The sequence below is a fragment of the Maniola jurtina genome, chromosome 16 (assembly GCF_905333055.1).
Source record: "Maniola jurtina chromosome 16, ilManJurt1.1, whole genome shotgun sequence".
Taxonomy (NCBI): Eukaryota; Metazoa; Arthropoda; class Insecta; order Lepidoptera; family Nymphalidae; genus Maniola; species Maniola jurtina.
Genome location: NC_060044.1, coordinates 4,260,622 through 4,280,836, shown reverse-complemented (window position 1 = coordinate 4,280,836; position 20,215 = coordinate 4,260,622). Strand labels below are relative to the sequence as shown.

General features: G+C 36.7%; 1 long non-coding RNA gene across 1 annotated transcript; it reads left to right on the top strand.

The window, feature by feature from the left end:
• Positions 1-366: 366 nt before the first annotated feature.
• On the top strand, positions 367-17,578 carry LOC123873109. Its single transcript, XR_006797601.1, has 3 exons — positions 367-456; positions 13,792-13,797; positions 17,563-17,578. It is a non-coding gene; the product is annotated as an uncharacterized LOC123873109 (long non-coding RNA).
• The last annotated feature ends 2,637 nt before the right edge of the window (positions 17,579-20,215 follow it).

Here is a 20,215-nt window from a genome sequence, read left to right as displayed (position 1 = left end):
CCGTACCATCGTACAAGAAATGACATTTTTTTGTTATCTACTTACCTATAGCGGCAGTAGGTACTTACTTATCTAGAAATATTTTTGAAAATTCCAACTCTACTTATACCTACCTAAGTACTTACTTAGGTAGGTATAAGTAGAGTTACAGTTCATGAGATAAGTACTCGTACAACCCACTGATAGAAAGACGGACCGTCGGACGGCGGAGACTTAGTACCTTTGGGTACGGAACTCTAAAAATTGATTAAAAATTTACAAGTTCAACTGCACGCAATGGTCTTGGTTTGGTAAGTAGGTAGGTAGTTACTAGGTACGATTTCACCAACGTAAAATACTGACCTAAGTCGTATCAGAGAGTAAGTTTAATATTTTGGCAGGTTTTCAATAAGTAGGTACAAAAACTGCATTACGCCCAATTTATTCCTCGATTAAACGTCACTCGACGTTGGTGAAGTCGGTTCTAAATGTCTTGAAAAAGTCCCAAGGAAACTAAAAATGTATGAGCTACCTATAACCTTTGTCTACCTGGTACCTACCTATCTGAATCACTACGACATAGGAATACCTATAGAATTTAAAATACATAACATAAGTAAATGATTCTTTATCCGTGATTCAAATTTCATTCACGCTAAACCCTGTCAGTCAAACTGCCATAGAAAGGATCAGGAAAAGGTGCGCGATGCTTATGCAAATTTTCTATTCTCAGCAATGTATTTTATTCCTTACCACTTTGGATTAAAGGCGAAAGTCCCACAAAGCGATTCTAAATAAAAATAATATTTGCATGTAACCGTTAATCAAAAGAAAATAGCCAAATTCACGCAACAAATAACAATCAAAATTGCATAGCAATAAGATCCTTTTAAATCCTTCTTCGTTGCAACACCTTTCTAATTTGCATGGCGCATTGTTAGAAAGTTTTACTTTTTTTTAATGGCCACAAAAGATTTTTTTAATAAACAACATTGCAAGTCGAAAGTAGAACATCTGCCGGTGGACCCTTGGGTATTAGGTGCGCAAAATTTGAATATGGCAACAAAATAATGTTGCAATCGCAAATAGTTGATAATAACATTTTATTGATCAATAGGAATTCGGGAAGTACATCCAGCAGTAAATTAGCATATATTAAAAACAATTATTAGATACTTATATAAATTAGTTGTAGAAGGTAGAGGTAGGTAGGTACTTACCAACAGAAGAAATCTGTTCTTTTTTTATCTCCCTATCAACAGTAACTTTCAACTGACTCCCAAAATATACCTACTTAGGTAGAAGAAGCTTCTCTACACAGGACTAAATAGATATTGGCGCGCAGTTTTCGTACTCTTTGACACCTACGTGCGTGCTTCAAAAAATGGCGATCTGTTTGTTACCAGGATTCCTAGTTAGGTCACAACCAAAATTTCAAACTAAGTTTGTCTTAGATTCGTAGCTAAAATAATTGAAAGCTAAATGGCCAAAGGCGAAAAGGTCTTTTATCTATAAATATTCGTAATTTAAAACATACCTATTCATAATTTGTAACAGCCGCACAAAAATGCGGAAATTCGTCATAAATCGTGCATAATACAAAACCCGTTTCAACTGCTGTTGGTCGAAAAAATTCGCAAACCAGTTTTCAACCCTAAACTGCGAAGGGGACACTTAAAAAGTTTTAATATGGACACAATAGCCGTACGCCGGCATCGGGCGGGCAGTGACCATACAATGCGCATACCAGCCGATTAATTCGACACACAATGACCAAGGGTAAGGTCCGATAGGTCATATTTAGGTAGAGAGGTTAGGGGTCAGTCGGGTTATTGGTAAATAGCAGCGTATGCCCCACCAATGTAGAGGGAGTGACGCGGCGACGCAGTTTGGAAAACATGCGGACGTTGACGGGTTACGTGAAATTTATGTGCTTTTGAGGATTTGTTTGTTCTGCTATTTTTGATTGTAATACTTATAGCACACAATCATTATGTTCAAGTTATGCTATTCTTATGCAAACACACTTCTACCCTAAGCCGTTATAATTTTTATGAAAAAAAGAAGATATCTGCTACCTAATATCCACCTACCTCTCCCATTTCAATAAGATAATTTATTTAACCGATACCTATTACCTAAGCTATATTTAATTTTATAAAAATATACAATTCATTACATGTTTCTATACTATTATTTTCTTAAAAAAAACACTAAAAACTTTAATTTTAATTTTATAGCTTGTTACCTAAAAAAATGTTTTATAAACAGCGTAGATATAAGTAATTTTTTTTCCCCATTTAGCTACTTGAGCGTTAAATTTTATAATTTTTCTTAGGCACTGCACCTATCTCTATTTTATAGTTCGAGTTGATTATTTTTTTAGATATCACGCATATTATAATCATCAAGTCAGTTTGGCGGAATTTTGCGAGCAGAAAAATATCCGCGAAAACTTCGACGTCTTATTGTGGAAACCCTTGCACAAAATACCGCTATACATGGTGTACCTAACCAGAACGCTAGTAAATCCAATGCCACTTGTCCATTTGTCTTATCTTATAGTTTTAGTGATTTAGTATTTTTCAAACCCGCATTGTATAGCTTGCCATGACCCCACCTACGACGCGGCATTCCCTTCGAGTGACCTGTTTACGGAAATTTCGTTAATCTCTAGCGTCAGTCAGACGTTTGCAATATATAGTGAACTAGCCGATGCCCGCGACTTCGCCCGCGTGGATTTAGGTTTTTCGAAATCCCGTGGGAACTCTTTGATTTTCCGGGATATAAAGTAGCCTATGTGCTAATCCAGGATATTATCTATCTCCATTCCAAATTTCAGCCAAATCCGTCCAGTAGTTTTTGCGTGAAGGAGTAACAAACATACACACACACACACACACACACACACACACACACACACACACACACACACACACATACAAACTTTCGCCTTTATAATATTAGTGTGACTAGCTGACGCCCGCGACTCCGTCCACGTGGATTTAGGTTTTTTAAAATTCCCGTGGGAACTCTTTGATTTTCCGGGATAAAAAGTAGCCTATGTGCTAATCCAGGGAATAATCTATCTCCATTCTAAATTTCAGACCAATCCGTCCAGTAGTTTTTGCGTGAAGGAGTAACAAACATACACACACACACACACACACACACACACACACACACACACACACACACACACACACACATACAAACTTTCGCCTTTATAATATTAGTGTGATTTTTAAAAATACAGAAATTTTTAATTTTTTTCAGTAGTTTTTTTTTTATGGTACCTTATAAGTAATCATCAGTAGGTACTATCACCTGTCTTCGTTTTTGCTAGCATTCTGATTACACCCTGTACTTTTCTAAACCTTACAAAGAACTAAGGTAACAAATCTAAATCATTGTCACACAAAGTCAATAGCTTTAAGGACACTCGAGTATTACGAGCGATAGTTATCTATCAATACAAATAAAGCCCTCGGATCCTGCTGTACCTACCGAACTACCGAGAGATACGAAGTGTGAAATTTATAGATGTTATCTGTGACCCATTGTACTTTTATGACATCTGTATCTTAGGTAGCTATCTCATTGGTCTAGTGGTTAGCATGTTCGACTGCGGATGAAAGGCCCTGGGTTTGATTCCTGGGTCGAGCCAAAAAGTAGTTTTCTGTTAAGAACTTTTACTTTACTAGCCCAGAATTAGAAAGTTGGCGATGTTTCACTCCCGTGTGCCTACACGAGCTCGTAAATCCTATGCCTGCTGCCGGATCTGTCTCCGGTCGTGTCGGATTTCCGTCCCATCGGACTATGAAAAGAAAGGAATAGAGAATGTAGGTACCACACATAAATGTAGGTACTGTCTCCCGCAACGTTAAAGGAAATTATTTTGAGGAAACCTGCGTGTCTGAGAGTTCTTCATAATGTTCTCAAAGAGCGTGAAGTCGGGGAGACTAGAATTTTTCTTAAATCCTTCTTATTCTTAGAGGAGACCCGTGCTTAGTAGTGGGTCAGCGATAGTATGAGTTTGTGATGAGAAGAACCAGAGAGAAATCGGATAGATTACTTTAGTAAGTAGACTGGTAATCGATTTCTAGCTGAATACAGATGATTTTAAGAAACTTAAAATAGTAAGTTTTTACTTTTTTTCCGACATAATATTACCAAATCATTTGGCGGTGTGGGCCTTGATAAAATAATAAATAAGCTCTCACCATTCTAAAATGATTAACTAAGCTCTTCAAAATTGTTATCTTTTTTGACATAATTCCAAACACAAATCCAACTTTAACACCGTCATAACGAAGCATCCCGAACCGCAGTAGCAGAGGGTTTTTTGTACCTATTACTAAATTAAATAAAAAAAAAACCCTTTGAATGCAGACGTGTCTAACCCTTTCACGGTGCATAAAAAGACCAATTTTATATTCGACCCCGGTGTCTTATTTCAATAAAGTGTAATATAAAAAAAAAGATAAAACTTTTTTTACCCACGATTCTTTAGGGTCATATTTTTTATAGGGTTGAATCCTTAATTTGCAACAAGGTGCATCGCAGGCAAAGCAGGGGATCGTTTCGATGTACGTACGAGAGATTTAAATGAGTTGTATAGAGAAAAAGTCGAAAGGGTTGCTCGATGGTTGACGGTGGTTATTTTTTCCCATCGATCCAACAAAAGATGTTGGTGCTGTTTGACATTGATGTGTCGGAAATGCTTTATTGATTGTCCATTGATTATCATTTCTCAGGCACGTATTTTTAACCGACTTCAAACAAGGTGGAGATTTTCGGAGACGGTGCCAATGTGGAGTCACAAAAAAGTAGACTGTTTATGTTGCTAATTGGAACCGGCTCCAAAAATTTTTATTATAGAACTACACTAACCTTGCCTAGTGACCTTATACCTACCTAGTAATAGTAATAGTATATTCCGTAATACATATTTATTTAATTTTTAGTATTGCAAGTGATTATTGCAGTTGGTTCTTTTTCTTAATTTTTTTTGCACAAAGAAATTTCTCACTCTACAACTCATGCAGGTAAAAGAGGGCATCTATTTCTAAAACTATTAGGTAGGCTTTCTATAAAATAACTTAGGTATATCAGAGTATTAGGAATCTTTAGCGATGAATAAACGTGCAATAAAAATGGTTGCACGTTAGTAATTTCGCCCGTACCCGCGATAACGTGTCGTAAAGCCGTATCGGTGGCAAGTGCATGGTTAAGATAAACACACAGGTGTTTGCAATCAGTCGGTAATCACGGATCGTGGTCGTATGTACTTAACATGTACCGCTAGCAAAACAGACAGGTAAGTAGATGTTTCGTGAAAAATTGCGTAAGTATTTTAAAAGTTACAAGTTTAATATAAAAACCGGCCAAGTGTGAGTCAGACTCGCACACTGAGGGTTCCGTACTCGGGGGTATTTTTTCCAACATTTTGCACGATAAATCAAAAACTATTATTTATTTATTTAACTATTTATTATTTATTTATTATTTATTAGGTATACACAAAAGTAAATAAAAATCTGTTTTAGAATGTACAGGTAAAGCCCTTTCATATGATACCCCACTTGGTATAGTTATCTATCTTACTTTGAAAATTAAAACACATTTTTATTTTATTTTTTTAATGATGTAACCACAAATTCGGGGTTTTCAGATGTATTCCTGTACTTGTGCTATAGGACCTACCTACCTGCCAAATTACATGACTCTAGATCAACGGAAAGTACCCTATAGGTTTCTTGGTTTCTTGACAGACAGACAGACAGACAACAAAGTGATCCTATAAGGGTTCTGTTTTTCCTTTTGGGGTACGGAACCCTAAAAACTGGCGAGTTGGACGAAATTTCACCTATTATTACCTTTCACCCTTTGGGTAGGTAGATATAAGATAGGCAATTACGCAACAACACGGTTAGCGCTTTTACGTTATGAAAAGTAGCCTGTTACTCTCCAGGTCTTTAACTATATCCATGAAAAAATCACGTTAATCCGTTGCATCCGTTGTGGCGTGATTGAAGAAGAAACCAACACATACACTTTTCATTTATAATAGGTATGGGTAGTGATTCCGTGATAACCTATCACAAGCTACGTATAAATCTTGAGTGACAAATTCTGATCACTTCAAATTCTCCCAAACTCAAAGAGCATATCGAGAGTAGTTATACATTAACACTTCTCGTATCCTCATACATTAACACACCTACCTACTTTACAACAGATATGGGTGTCCATAGATACCTATAGATTGTCAATTTACTTTGCAATCCGTACATTAGATACCTGAGGAGTACAAGCGGGCAATTTTAGAGCTCTGTCCTGTACAGGATTTCCCTTTGCGACGTGTGCCTTCAAACAGGGAAATGTTACCCCCTCTACCACCCACACCCTGCTTAGTTGACGAACAAAGAGAGGGGTGCAAGCGATTAGCGGTAGCGGTAGCGTTTTAAAACAAAGCTACAGTTCATTATACAATACAATCAAAGCGCACGCGCCCCGCGGCAGGGTACCTTGAAATGGAATGAAATAAAATGTTTTTTTTTTATTTTGCTATTGCCTTTTATTCTTCATTCTCCTTTTTTCGCAAATAAATCCGTACCAGGATAACTGTCACTGAAGAATTATATGCTTACTTACAATTATTGTATTGTCTTTGCGTTATTGATTCTTTGCGGTGTCTCCTTCTTTTTCTAGTGTCATTTCTTTTCGGAGGTTGTTAATCGTAAGGCTAACTGGATTACTACAGGAGCTAACTGGCTTTGCGATGGGGGCTGCAAATATTTTCTCGATTCTTGCAATAGGCACTCTGCGCTTATTTTAAAAAATAAATATTGAAGAGGATGCCTGTGAATCTATCTTTCCTCTCATTTTGTCTTCTTTGTATCTGATATCACTGGCATGACTGCTCGCCAAATTACTTCATGCAGCTGAGTTCATTAGTGATGTCTAGGATAGCGCCCAGGTTGTCGCGAATTCAAGGAAATTTGCTGGAGAGCCATTGTAGATTGTGCGCTGATTGATAACGCGATTGCATTGAAGTATTTAGTACGTGTTTCGGGGTCTCATCGGTTTCCATGTAAATGTGTTTTGCATGGAGGACTGTCTGTAATACCTGGAATGAAGAGGGGTTTGTTAAGAGAATTAGTTATCATTCCTACAACTGCCCTAAGTTCTAAAGAAATAAGAAAATGGAAGGTATTATGTATGTATTAGATAATATTTTAGACAGTAGTGTAGAGGCATGCAACCTCTACTGGCTGATGACGTTGGCTGGCTGGCAGACAACTATTGAAAAAACTGCCACTCGGAACAAACAAATCAAATTTGGAACGAGTCCAAATCCTGCAGCTCTCGTGGACCTCCAAGAGCCTCATTCTCTCCGAGACCCTCATCAACAACTGTCGAGCGACGTGTTCCAGAAGTCTTATTGCGTTCCGCACTCGTCTGGTCGAACTATTGATGTCAATACAGTAAACTTATTGTAAATATCTTGTGAATATAAATATAAGATAAATATAAGTGGCGTTTTACTGGAGTACCTAATCACCCACATACACACAGGCGACAGTAGAAAGCCCTTTCATTATCAAATCTTATGTAACAAGTTCAACATCTTTCGCTCGTCCCTTCGACCATACACCTAAACACGCGCTCGCCTCCCTGCTTAGGCGACCAAACAGGGAGGCTATGTAGTATGTACTATCATGATATATAGTGCCCCTTAAACTTAAACGGATTACCTTTGATATATTACAGAGATTCGCAATTCAATCTCGGATAGTTGATGTAGCGTCATTTGATTGGCTTCGAGACGTTCGCTATTAAGTTTATGGAGTTTCTATGGTAGAGACGTGATATCCTAGGTGTTAGAATGCGGATTTTATTGATTAGTTATCGATTAGAATACCGGGTTTCAGAACTAAACCTTTGTAATTGCCATACTGATAACTTTTTCTTGTATACTCTAAAGCCATAACAAGTTTTATGAAGGCATAGGTAACATGAAACATCATGAGCAAAGTGAACTGTATGATACTTAATCTGCTTTCTGACTAATTTTGACAACACAACATTATCTAAGACTTAGGTATATCTATATACCTGCCTATGAAAAATCAATGACAATAAGTAAGATATTTTTTAAATTGGATAATATTTATAACTCTGTTTTCCGTGATAGCAACATCAAAAGTCCACCCACGATATGGCATCGGTAGACGTGGTGGAGCATGAGCCTCATCGTTACATACTTAGCTCATTTAGGTCATACAAGCAGCTTTTTCTAAGACACCTAGATACATCCTTCATACATCCGTGTTGTCTACGAGGAAATATGTACCTGAACGCAATAATCCTCCCTCCCTAGAGCCTCGATAGGTCAACGGTTGAGGAGCGGACTGAATTCCGAAAGGTCGGCGGTTCAAACCCCACCCGTTGCACTATCGTCGTACCCTCTCCTGGCACAAGCTTTACGCTTAATTGATGGGGAAAGGGAAATATTAATTATGATCAGCATGGTTAATATTCTTTAAAAAAAACATTTATGGGTAGCGATAAGTAGGTGTAACATTAATTGAAAAGCGATTAGGTATCATTACTATTTATTAATACACAAGTTTCTTACAAGTACTTCAGTTCAAATTCAAATTCAAATTCAAAATATTTTTATTCAATTAGACTTTTACAAGTTCTTTTGAATCGTCAAAAGCATCTATCCCTGGTCCATTCTTCTAGATGGCGACCCAAAGAGTAATAAACATACCAGAGTCCTAGACTAATCCCATGGTGTTGACACCTCTTACAGTAGGTACAAGGGTTCCAAGTTGTGTTATATTGAAAGTAAGGTTACCAGAAATAGCAGAGTTTTGTGTTGTAAGATATGTAAAGTAATATCGTGTTATTCGGCGCGGTATTTCAATATAAACATTGTCCGCCGCGCGCCGTCACTCACGGGACGGCTGCCATCCTGAGATATGAGGACTGCACTACGCTGCGCGGGGAAAATGTAGAAATGGACTCTTTATTAACAGGGCTCTCTCCGTCACTCGCTTCATACAATCGTAGTTCCAATTTCATTTGAATATTAAGCAACCAAAGTCCATGAAATTTTGCAGACATATTCTAAAAACTAATATCTGTGTCTGTGGTGTTCTTAGCTATAATCCAAGAAAATAGGTTTAGCCATTAGAAAGTTATCAGCTCTTTTCTAGTTACTGTAATCTCCACTTGTCGGGGGTGTTATAAATTTTTAATTTACACTTGTTGCTAGGTAAATAGGTATTGGTTTATGTTCCCATCTTAAAACGCCCGTTATAGTACAGATTAGGTACACTTAGATATCTAAGCATTCTCTTCAAAACAAAGTTAAAATAATCCGACTCCATACATCAACAAAAGAGAGGACAGACAGACTAGTTGTAAGCACTCTTCATTTCGAATGCCTGTCCACGCGCTGCCTCCCTCTAGCGCATACACCCTGTACTACCATGCCCAACGAAATATAAGAATTTGGATATGGCATAACGTACAATATAACTACCCACTATTATCTATACTATACAAGTAATAACTAATTAAAAAACACGCCACAAAACGAACTAAAAACTAAAAAAAACACTACCGTGCCGTGCAAATTGCACCATACAGCCGCCATATTGATATTTTTCAATAATTAATACTTAGTGTTACTTGGGAAAATTGAAGGATCCTAACGATAAGCCCAAACGCCAGAATCTATTGAGGCATTTAGAAGTTATAGTGAAATTAAGAAACTTGATATAATGAACGCTGATAACACTTTTTTTAGGCAGTCCATAAAAAGGAGAAAGCCACTGACTATTTTAAACACTAGCTATTTTATTACATTTAAATTCCTCAGGTTTACCTGAAATTTTTACTAACTATAGCCAGTAAATATTGGTTAGGTACCTATCGGCTACGGATGGGTCTACGATTTCGTAGAGTAAGTGCTACGAAAAAAAACTGATTTAGGCGTGTAAAAACAATATATAAATTATTATTTTATATGAACCAGTTATGTGACATCTGCAAAAGTGAAATTTTTGATAAGTATGTCTATTTAACAGGTAGAATATACCTACTTAGCAGTATCCTTTTTTAAAAAAAACACCTTAATAATTACTATCGCGAGCGTAGCGGTAGGTACTTGAAAAAAAAATAATGAAAAAATAGAGTAAGGGCTGATTTTTTGATCGATTTTCAATAATAGAAATGTATAAAAACTGTCATTTTAGTATAATTATTTAAATACAAGATTTAAGACATTTATATTTCCATGAATAAAATAGACATATCCAAAAGAATTTCCTTCACACTTTTCGCCGCATGCCCTTCGCTCCTTAGCGCGTGATGAAAGGACGTGTGATGCGTACCCCTCTATTGTGGTTCCTCTCAGAGCGCTGGAGGGCCGACGCCATTACCACCTGTGTTAGGGAAATGCACCACAAGTAATGGAAACACCATAGTTCCTACAGGTACATTGTTATAGGTACACCACTCGAAAGCTTTGAGTTCTACCTAGGTACCTTTTTTCTTTATCTGGAAGAATTACGTGTAAGACTAACTGAATTATTCCAGTAAGTATCCCAACTAGGTAGTATGTAGGTACGTAATTTAGGCTGACTTTTAAATATTGCAGAGAATAATTTAAGTGGGTAGAGAAGACGGTATTGGTCAAGATTTCATATTATTAAGCTTTTTAGATAAGATTGGCTAGCATTCATAGATAGTTATTTTTTTAATAAGTACTAAGTATGTATATCACAAAGGACCCTCTTTCATTTTTTTTCAAAAAATAGGTAAGTAAGTAGATACTAGATATGCATATTGCATACCTAACTATTGAAATAGTGTTTAATTTACCCACGATACAATATGAGTAGGTACTTAGGACTTACCTACCATGCATCCGCTCGCCCTCAGATAGGTAGGTACATAGGTACATTACTTACTTACCTAGTATGTTGGTCGTGAGTACGCAGAATACGGCTTTACGCACGTTTCACTGCGCTACAGAAGCATCCTCTTGAGATCTCGTCGCAATAAAAAATATTTATTTATTCCTCTTGCCATGACATTTAATATGTAGCAAAAGTTTTTTTATTAACCCCCGACCCAAAAAGAGGGGTGTTATAAGTTTGAAATGTGTATAAAAATGGAACCCTTAACTAACCCAATTATTAATTCTGGTATTCAATTAATTGTAATGAATTAGGAAAGTGACTGGTAAAATAGGCCAGACCTATCTCTAATGGATCTCTAAGTGAATGGTCTATTAAACTCTGTTATATGAAATACTTTTTCTGAATTGTCCAATGTCCATGGTTCAGGATAGCTGGCTCTTACTCTTTTTAACCCCCGACTCAAAAAGAGGGTTGTTATAAGTTTGACGTGTGTATCTGTGTCTGTCTGTGGCATCGTAGCTCCTAAACTAATGAACTGATTTTAATTTAGTCTTTTTTGTTTGAAAGGTGGCTTGATCGAGAGTGTTCTTAGCTATCATTCAAAAAAATCGGTTCAGCCGTTTGAAAGTTATCAGCACTTTTCTAGTTACTGTAACCTTCACTTGTCGGGGGTGTTATAAATTTTTAATTTACACTTGTATAATATATATGCGTATAACTGGTGACAGAAGGGCTGGCTCATTTTTCGCGCAACGGGTCAGCTTAGCTGTTCAGCGTGGAAATGCTGCCAGTATTCTTAACACCATTCCAAGCGGGCATGATTTGTCCAATGATTAGCTGATAAGTTTTAAGGCTTAAGTTTTGTTGTAAGATTTTCACATACCCGTAGGTAAGGGTTTTCTTATTTATCGGACTCGCACACGAAGGGTTCCGTGCCTACCGTCGTACAAGAAATACAACTCTCTACTTACTACAGTTCACGAGATAGATACGCTGACACAGACAAACGGACGAACGGACGGACGGACAGCGGAGGCTTTAGGGTCCCGTTAGCACCCTTCGGAACCCTACAAACGTACCTATATGTTCTCTACTTACGGTATTAACAACTATGGTTCTAACATTGTTAAGAATTTCGAATAAAGAAAACCTAACTTAAAATATGCGGGAATATTCAAATACAACATGTCAACATTGCACAGCTTTCTGAAACTATAGCGAGTTAGCACACAAAATATTTTCACTAGGAAACCTATTCTAGTTGTGTGGAGCGCAAGTTTAGCGATAAACAAGAAACGAGGAGCTATTTACATTCAGGTACAGTCGGAACAGACAATTCGTGGTGAGTTGCCACGGCAACGGCAAGATGGCCGACACGTCTGCGGTCCCAACTCCGCGCAACTTCCAAATTGTTCGGATATTTTAGAGCGGTGTATGTAGGATGCATAATTACATTATGTACGGCGAGCTATGTACGACGTTCGCACTAATTACCGGTACCGTCCGCATGCAAATCTAAAATTTACTTCGTTTAGTTTTTAGAATTCCGTACCCGCCCACGGGACGCTATGACTAACCTATGCTGTGCATCCGTCAGCGGGTTGTATCTCATGAACCGTAATAAGTAGAGAGTTGAAATTTTCACAGAGTGTGTACGTCTATTACCGCTATAACAACATAATCGTATAAAAAATTAAATGGCCGTCATGTAAATTACAAAAAAAAAGTACATGTCCCGGAACCTTTTGCGTGCTAGTCCGACTCACACTTGACTGGTTCTTTATATCGCAATTAAGTTAGTTGTGGCGCTTCTTCTTTGACAGGCGCTTGATGTTCTCGTAGCTTTAGTTTCAAGTTGACTTACCTATATCACGTGCTTAGGTAAGTACCTACGTATCGTGTAAGTCAAAGACATCAACTTCTTCATGTAGTAAGTAACTCGCTGGTATTAACCTACCTACTGAATAAAATTATTCCTCATCTTAAAATTTAACGTCCTGAGTATCAAATTTAATTGATGTACTTTTAACATTTTGACCATACAGCAAACTTCTAACAATAATAATTTAAGAAACTTGGAAACTTATGAGAAAGTTTTTAAGTTTCATTATTATAGCTTGTTTGTATAATTTGGTACAATTAAAATATACATGTACTTACTTAAAATTGCTTGGTATGGCAGACATAATTTTTTTTAAACTAAATACATATGTAAAATTCTAAACTAAATATATATCTACCTATCTACTTACTCACTCTCTACATTTTTAAACTAGTTTATTTTTCGAACTTTGTATGCTAACCGTACGTACTTGCTAAAGGATTAGTTAAGGAGGATTTAATAAGAGTTCCTTAGATAAGTGTAGCGGGAGCTCTATCTAATGCTCTTCAATTTAAACACCTCTCGCGCTTAGTCGAGCTTACGTGACCATACTCATACCTATAGTATGATACGTATGTATCTTTCTACGTTTTCCCAAGCGATTTCTAGAAACGGGCCGTCATTTTTTAACCCCCGACCCAAAAAGAGGGGTGTTATAAGTTTGACGTGTGTATCTGTGTATCTGTGTGTCTGTGTATCTGTGTATCTGTGTATCTGTGTATCTGTGTATCTGTGTATCTGTGTATCTGTGTATCTGTGTATCTGTCTGTGGCATCGTAGCGCCTAAACGAATGAACCGATTTTAATTTACTTTTTTTTGTTTGAAAGGTGGCTTGATCGAGAGTGTTCTTAGCTATAATCTAAAAAAATTGGTTCAGCCGTTTAAGAGTTATCAGCTCTTTTCTAGTTTTCTTGTAGAAAAGAAGGTTAGATAACCGTTAGGTTCATTATATTATGTCAATAGACAAAATATGTCAAGTTGTCAAGATGGACGTTGCCTAAATACATAATTATTTATTTGAAAATGATGTTTTGGAAAACTCAAATACTTTGGATCGTCGGGGGTGTTATAAATTTTTAATTTACACTTGTTGAAGCATACTTATAGGTGTCGTTTTATCCAAAGATGCGTAAACACCACCCCGCTATATTTTAGACTGTGCAGCCGCTACGCGTTCACATGTCACACACACAAGCGTACGAATTTGCTTCACTTTTTAAGATGCGAAGGTATGAGCTTTTTCTTTATAAAATCTATCTGTTTCTTTTTTACCATGACTTTCTGTATAACACAACCAGGTTGTTCTGTGTGTGTGTGTGTGTGTGTGTGTGTGTGTGTGTGTGTGTGTGTCTGTGTGTGTGTGTGTGTGTGTGTGTGTGTGTTTGTGTGTGTGTGAGCCCATCATCTAGAAAATAATAAAATAAATACATAGGTATTATTGTCTTCTTTCTGAAACGCATTTTTGTAGCAAAATCAGTTTTAATACCGACCAAAACTCATCTTTATATTCATAAGTACTAAAACCGAACTACTTACAAGGAGTGCATAAAACTTGGTCATATTCTAGTTTTATGACGAAATCAAGGTGAGTACGAAGTTACGAACACAATGTAGAACTATCGTAACCTTAGGTGCGACGCGGGGTTCAAAGTGAAATCCATCGTAAACTATTTTACTGACTTCCTTGATAGCTGCAAATACAGAAGATATTGACAGTTATTTCTCAAGGGTCCCGTACATCAAAAGAAAAAGGAACCTTCATAGGATCACTTTCTGTCAAGACCTTTTTTAGGAACACGTGGAGGAGTCAAGTTTTCTACGGGTGCTTGCAGCTGAAAAAATCAAGTTTCTAAGTCAACGCAATTCAAAAATACGGCCATTTACTTATGTCGGATACTTACGTGCTTTCCGTTGACTTCGAATTACAGCGATATCAAGTACATTATAACATACCTACCTATCACTGTATAAGTATAATCATGTTTGGCATAAGCATGATCTCAAGCACAAGACAAAAGAAAACTCTGAAAATCGCAATTTAGAGTTTAGTAGGTATCTAATCATCGTAGTAATATTATACGTAAATGGGAAAATATGTTTGTTTGTTTTCAACCACGTCGCAACGGAACAACGGATCGGTGTGATTTTTTGTACAAATACCTACCTGTACATAGTTAACGACCTGGAGAGTGACATACTCAGGCTACTTTTTATCCCGGAAAAATCAAAGAGTTCCTACGGATATTTAAAAACTTAAATCCACACGGACGATGTCACCTAACCACAGTAAGTGCCTAAGTATTAAATATTTTTCGCGATTTTAAAATGCATTAATGTATCTAGCTAGGTACAATATCCATACATATCAACCAAATTTGTGCACTAAGATTATTTATGTAAGACGAAAAGCCCGGATATTACTACTCGGCTATCGGTGTTTGAGACAATGTGGTGTACACTGTACGTACATTTAGTAAGTATATGTAACGGATATTATAAGGCCTTCGGCGAAGGAAGGATGTTAAAAGGATTTGTCTTAGAGGGTAATAGGTATTGGTTTATGTTCCCATCTTAAAACGCCCGTTATAGTACAGATTAGGTACACTTAGATATCTAAGCATTCTCTTCAAAACAAAGTTAAAATAATCCGACTCCATACATCAACAAAAGAGAGGACAGACAGACTAGTTGTAAGCACTCTTCATTTCGAATGCCTGTCCACGCGCTGCCTCCCTCTAGCGCATACACCCTGTACTACCATGCCCAACGAAATATAAGAATTTGGATATGGCATAACGTACAATATAACTACCCACTATTATCTATACTATACAAGTAATAACTAATTAAAAAACACGCCACAAAACGAACTAAAAACTAAAAAAAACACTACCGTGCCGTGCAAATTGCACCATACAGCCGCCATATTGATATTTTTCAATAATTAATACTTAGTGTTACTTGGGAAAATTGAAGGATCCTAACGATAAGCCCAAACGCCAGAATCTATTGAGGCATTTAGAAGTTATAGTGAAATTAAGAAACTTGATATAATGAACGCTGATAACACTTTTTTTAGGCAGTCCATAAAAAGGAGAAAGCCACTGACTATTTTAAACACTAGCTATTTTATTACATTTAAATTCCTCAGGTTTACCTGAAATTTTTACTAACTATAGCCAGTAAATATTGGTTAGGTACCTATCGGCTACGGATGGGTCTACGATTTCGTAGAGTAAGTGCTACGAAAAAAAACTGATTTAGGCGTGTAAAAACAATATATAAATTATTATTTTATATGAACCAGTTATGTGACATCTGCAAAAGTGAAATTTTTGATAAGTATGTCTATTTAACAGGTAGAATATACCTACTTAGCAGTATCCTTTTTTAAAAAAAACACCTTAATAATTACTATCGCGAGCGTAGCGGTAGGTACTTGAAAAAAAAATAATGAAAAAATAGAGTAAGGGCTGATTTTTTGATCGATTTTCAATAATAGAAATGTATAAAAACTGTCATTTTAGTATAATTATTTAAATACAAGATTTAAGACATTTATATTTCCATGAATAAAATAGACATATCCAAAAGAATTTCCTTCACACTTTTCGCCGCATGCCCTTCGCTCCTTAGCGCGTGATGAAAGGACGTGTGATGCGTACCCCTCTATTGTGGTTCCTCTCAGAGCGCTGGAGGGCCGACGCCATTACCACCTGTGTTAGGGAAATGCACCACAAGTAATGGAAACACCATAGTTCCTACAGGTACATTGTTATAGGTACACCACTCGAAAGCTTTGAGTTCTAGTACGAAAAGCCCGGATATTACTACTCGGCTATCGGTGTTTGAGACAATGTGGTGTACACTGTACGTACATTTAGTAAGTATATGTAACGGATATTATAAGGCCTTCGGCGAAGGAAGGATGTTAAAAGGATTTGTCTTAGAGGGTAATAGGAAATTTATCATCCATGCGGCAGATTCTCGGAATATTGAACGTCATGTGGAGGAAAATTGTTTTTGTTATTTTGCAGCATATTGCAATAGACTCTAGCACGTGTTAAAACTTACCTATTAACTATTATCATATAGTTTGTGATTGCAGCTGTTCTGAAAGTGCAAAATATAGATGGGTACAATCAATTTTTTGTAATATACCAAAGTACTTGTAATGGCTAACTATCTCTGCTTATCAGATCAGCTTTTTCCGGATTGATCGACATAATCGAACTATCAGACTACAGAAAATAGTAAGAAGTAGTAGTAGGTACGCTTCAAGTCTATAGACCGAGCAATCGAACAGACCAGAGATTTTTCCAGATTGCTCGATCAATCGAAGTTACAGTCTCACAAAGCGGAATAGAAGGGCAAAATGCAAATTATGGCAAATTTAATAACGAAGGCAATAAAAAGTAATCCCATTAAAACAAATAAGCATATAACTAAAATGCTTAAACCAAATTATAATCCGGCAAACTGCCTTAATAAAACCTGCCAAACTTACACAACTCGCAACACAATTACTTCTAAGCTCAACCGGTCCCACCACAAAGGCTCGCCTAAACGCCGAATTTACCCGACATACGCCTCCCACCTCCCAAGGGGGGTTGGAACCCCCCACGCCGGGCTCACGTCTATCCATTTGCCAGCTAGTTCCGAGCTAAATTAATTTCAAAGCTCCTTATGTTACGTGCCTTGCGGCTTTAGCTTCCATGTGTGCGTGGGAGTCCCGTGTGTGAATCTACTTTTGGAAGGCTTAACTGAATACATATATATCGTGTAAATAGGTTTTAATGTACGGACAGAGCCTTGTTAAGGGTTGGATTAGACGTTATAAATTAGTCTCGAAGCAAATGAGCGTTTCGTGTCTTTCGTTTGGGGTAAACATCTAACGTCTGTTTACGATAGTTCGGAAATTACACCCTCTGTTTATTGTTATGTGCCTATTTATTGTATGTGTGATTATAAAGTTATGGCTTAACGTAAATTACTTTGAAAACGCCCTACGGTTTAAAATCTATTAGTAGGTGGTACCTATACAATGAACTATTAAGTACTGTATAAGACCGTGAAATTGGAAAAGCAAAACTTTGAAAGCTCTCATAAAGATTCAACCCAAAAGTAAAAAAGTGTTCAGCCTACTGAAAAAGAACATCGTATCAGCACGGGTTTGCTGGTCTGTCTGGTATAATCAGAATCCCTGTGGGAGCGAAGGTTCATATCCTACCGACTGCGCCATGCAAAGCTGAAACGTTAGGCATCATGGACGTATTATATAATATCTCTATGTTAGGCATGCACCAATTTATTCTTGACATCCCGTTCACATTATTTACACATTCTCATTATGATGAATAGAAGTTATTAACATACCCTCACAGCTGAAGTCGGCATGGCATTCGGAACCTGTGGTGAATTCTTTTGACGGTTCAAAAGCCTGTATAAGTAAATAAAAATCTTTCTATTCTATTCTGTATTCAATTCATCAACGCCTACCCTAAACCCTTGTACCAAGAAGGCTGAAATTTGGCACAGAGGTTCAATTTTGAACCTTTAATATATAATATATAATATTATAATAATATATATAATAATATAGAAACCTATATTTTCCAAAATTCCAACGAGAACTAAATCGCGGGCGGTCTCTAGTCATACAGATAAGTACAGGTGGCCAGAAATCACCATTCTACGAATACCTATTCCTTTTTCAACTAAAACTTCCCTGGAATAAAATCCACGAGTAACTCCGTATGTAATAAAACAGCGACTTTCTCATTTGGCTAGCACAAACCGGCGATACTTTTGATATTTGAACCATAATGTATAATACCTCCCTCTGATTAACATTTGACGAACTGGATATTCCGCTCCGGTACACTTTTTGATGCTGCCACGATTCAGCTACTGGGAAATAAATATTGCCACAATTTTAAATTATACTTTTTCTATTTTTTTTTTTATTTGTTGCTTTCACGTAGGTACTTGGCTCGAGCGTGGGTTAATTTTGTCCTGTAGGAAAAAATACGTTATTTTTCTGTCGGTCCCTACATCTACCTAAGCAATCTTACTATACTTAAATGTAATTAAACCTTATTTTAATATACTTACCTACTCAAGCTAGATTAGGTAGGTACGAAGATTTTTTGTTAGGCACTGTTTCGTTTTTAAATTACACCTCCCTAAGTCATACATAGATCAGATGAATAAATAAAAAAATTGTACTTAAATTGTTTTTTACTAAATGATGCCCTCGACCTTCGCCGTGTGGACATATTTAGGATTTTTAAAAATCCCGCGGGAACTCTTTGATTTTCCGATTTAAAAGTAGCCTAGTTATGTATTAATACAGGGTACCTATAAACTATTTCCATTAATTAGAGCCAAATCGATTCGGTCATTGTGGCGTGAAAGACTATTGCCTTAGTATTTGGATTTCTGTGATTATATCTGACAACCATTACGATAATAGGGTTAGGATTCCTTAGGTAAAATAGTTATGTAAGTATCTGAGGTTACCATAAGTAGTTCTCTAAAAGCGTCTTTACTTGTATTAAAATAAATATATCTATTCCCAATAAGAATATCGTTTAACAGTGATTAGAAATGTTGAAAAAGTCAAGGTTCAACTATTCCTGAGTTAAATCCGACTCGGTTAATTATATTTACGGTCGCAAATTAAAAAAAGGACCACTAATAGAGATCTCAATCCCGAAATAATAGCGTTGCATTGAATTAACTCCCGCATTGTTTTAAGGTCACAATTGCTTAAAACAATAGCCGGAGTCACATGCAGAGTTTTAGACTAAACTTCTATTGTATTTAACCCTTTCTATACTGTTCGTTTTCATTGTTCTGCGAGGACGAAAATTAATCTCATTTTACGTCTGTGATCGCGATATTCCGAATAAAGGGTCCCGACAGCCAAGGATATGTAAATTGACATTAAAATCTGACAAGTTGTGAAAGAAAACACAAGGTGGTCGGTAGTTGTTGTGATTTCGCATTGTTTTGGTGTTTTGTTTGAGCTAAAGTTCGTTAGGTGAGTAGTATAAAAAGTCGCTTTTTAAAATATTGTGTAATTAATGGTTTCATAATTTGGATGTGGTACTTATGTCAGTTAGAATGTGCATATTACCCAAGAAAATAAAGAGCTTCGACCGTGACACCCTTTGGAGATAGGACTTAAAGAATTTGTTGAAAACTCCAATGTGGCAACCCTGCAAACAGCTGATCGCGGAAATGAACTCGTAAAAAACTTCTATGAACTCGAAGGATTGTTTGAACTTTGTCAATTTGTAACAAATCCTACAGCAAAATAATTTCTATGGCACTATTTTTTTCAAATAAAAAAAAAATTTGTTACTACACATATACCTATCCTCATGAATAATAATTGTCATATTG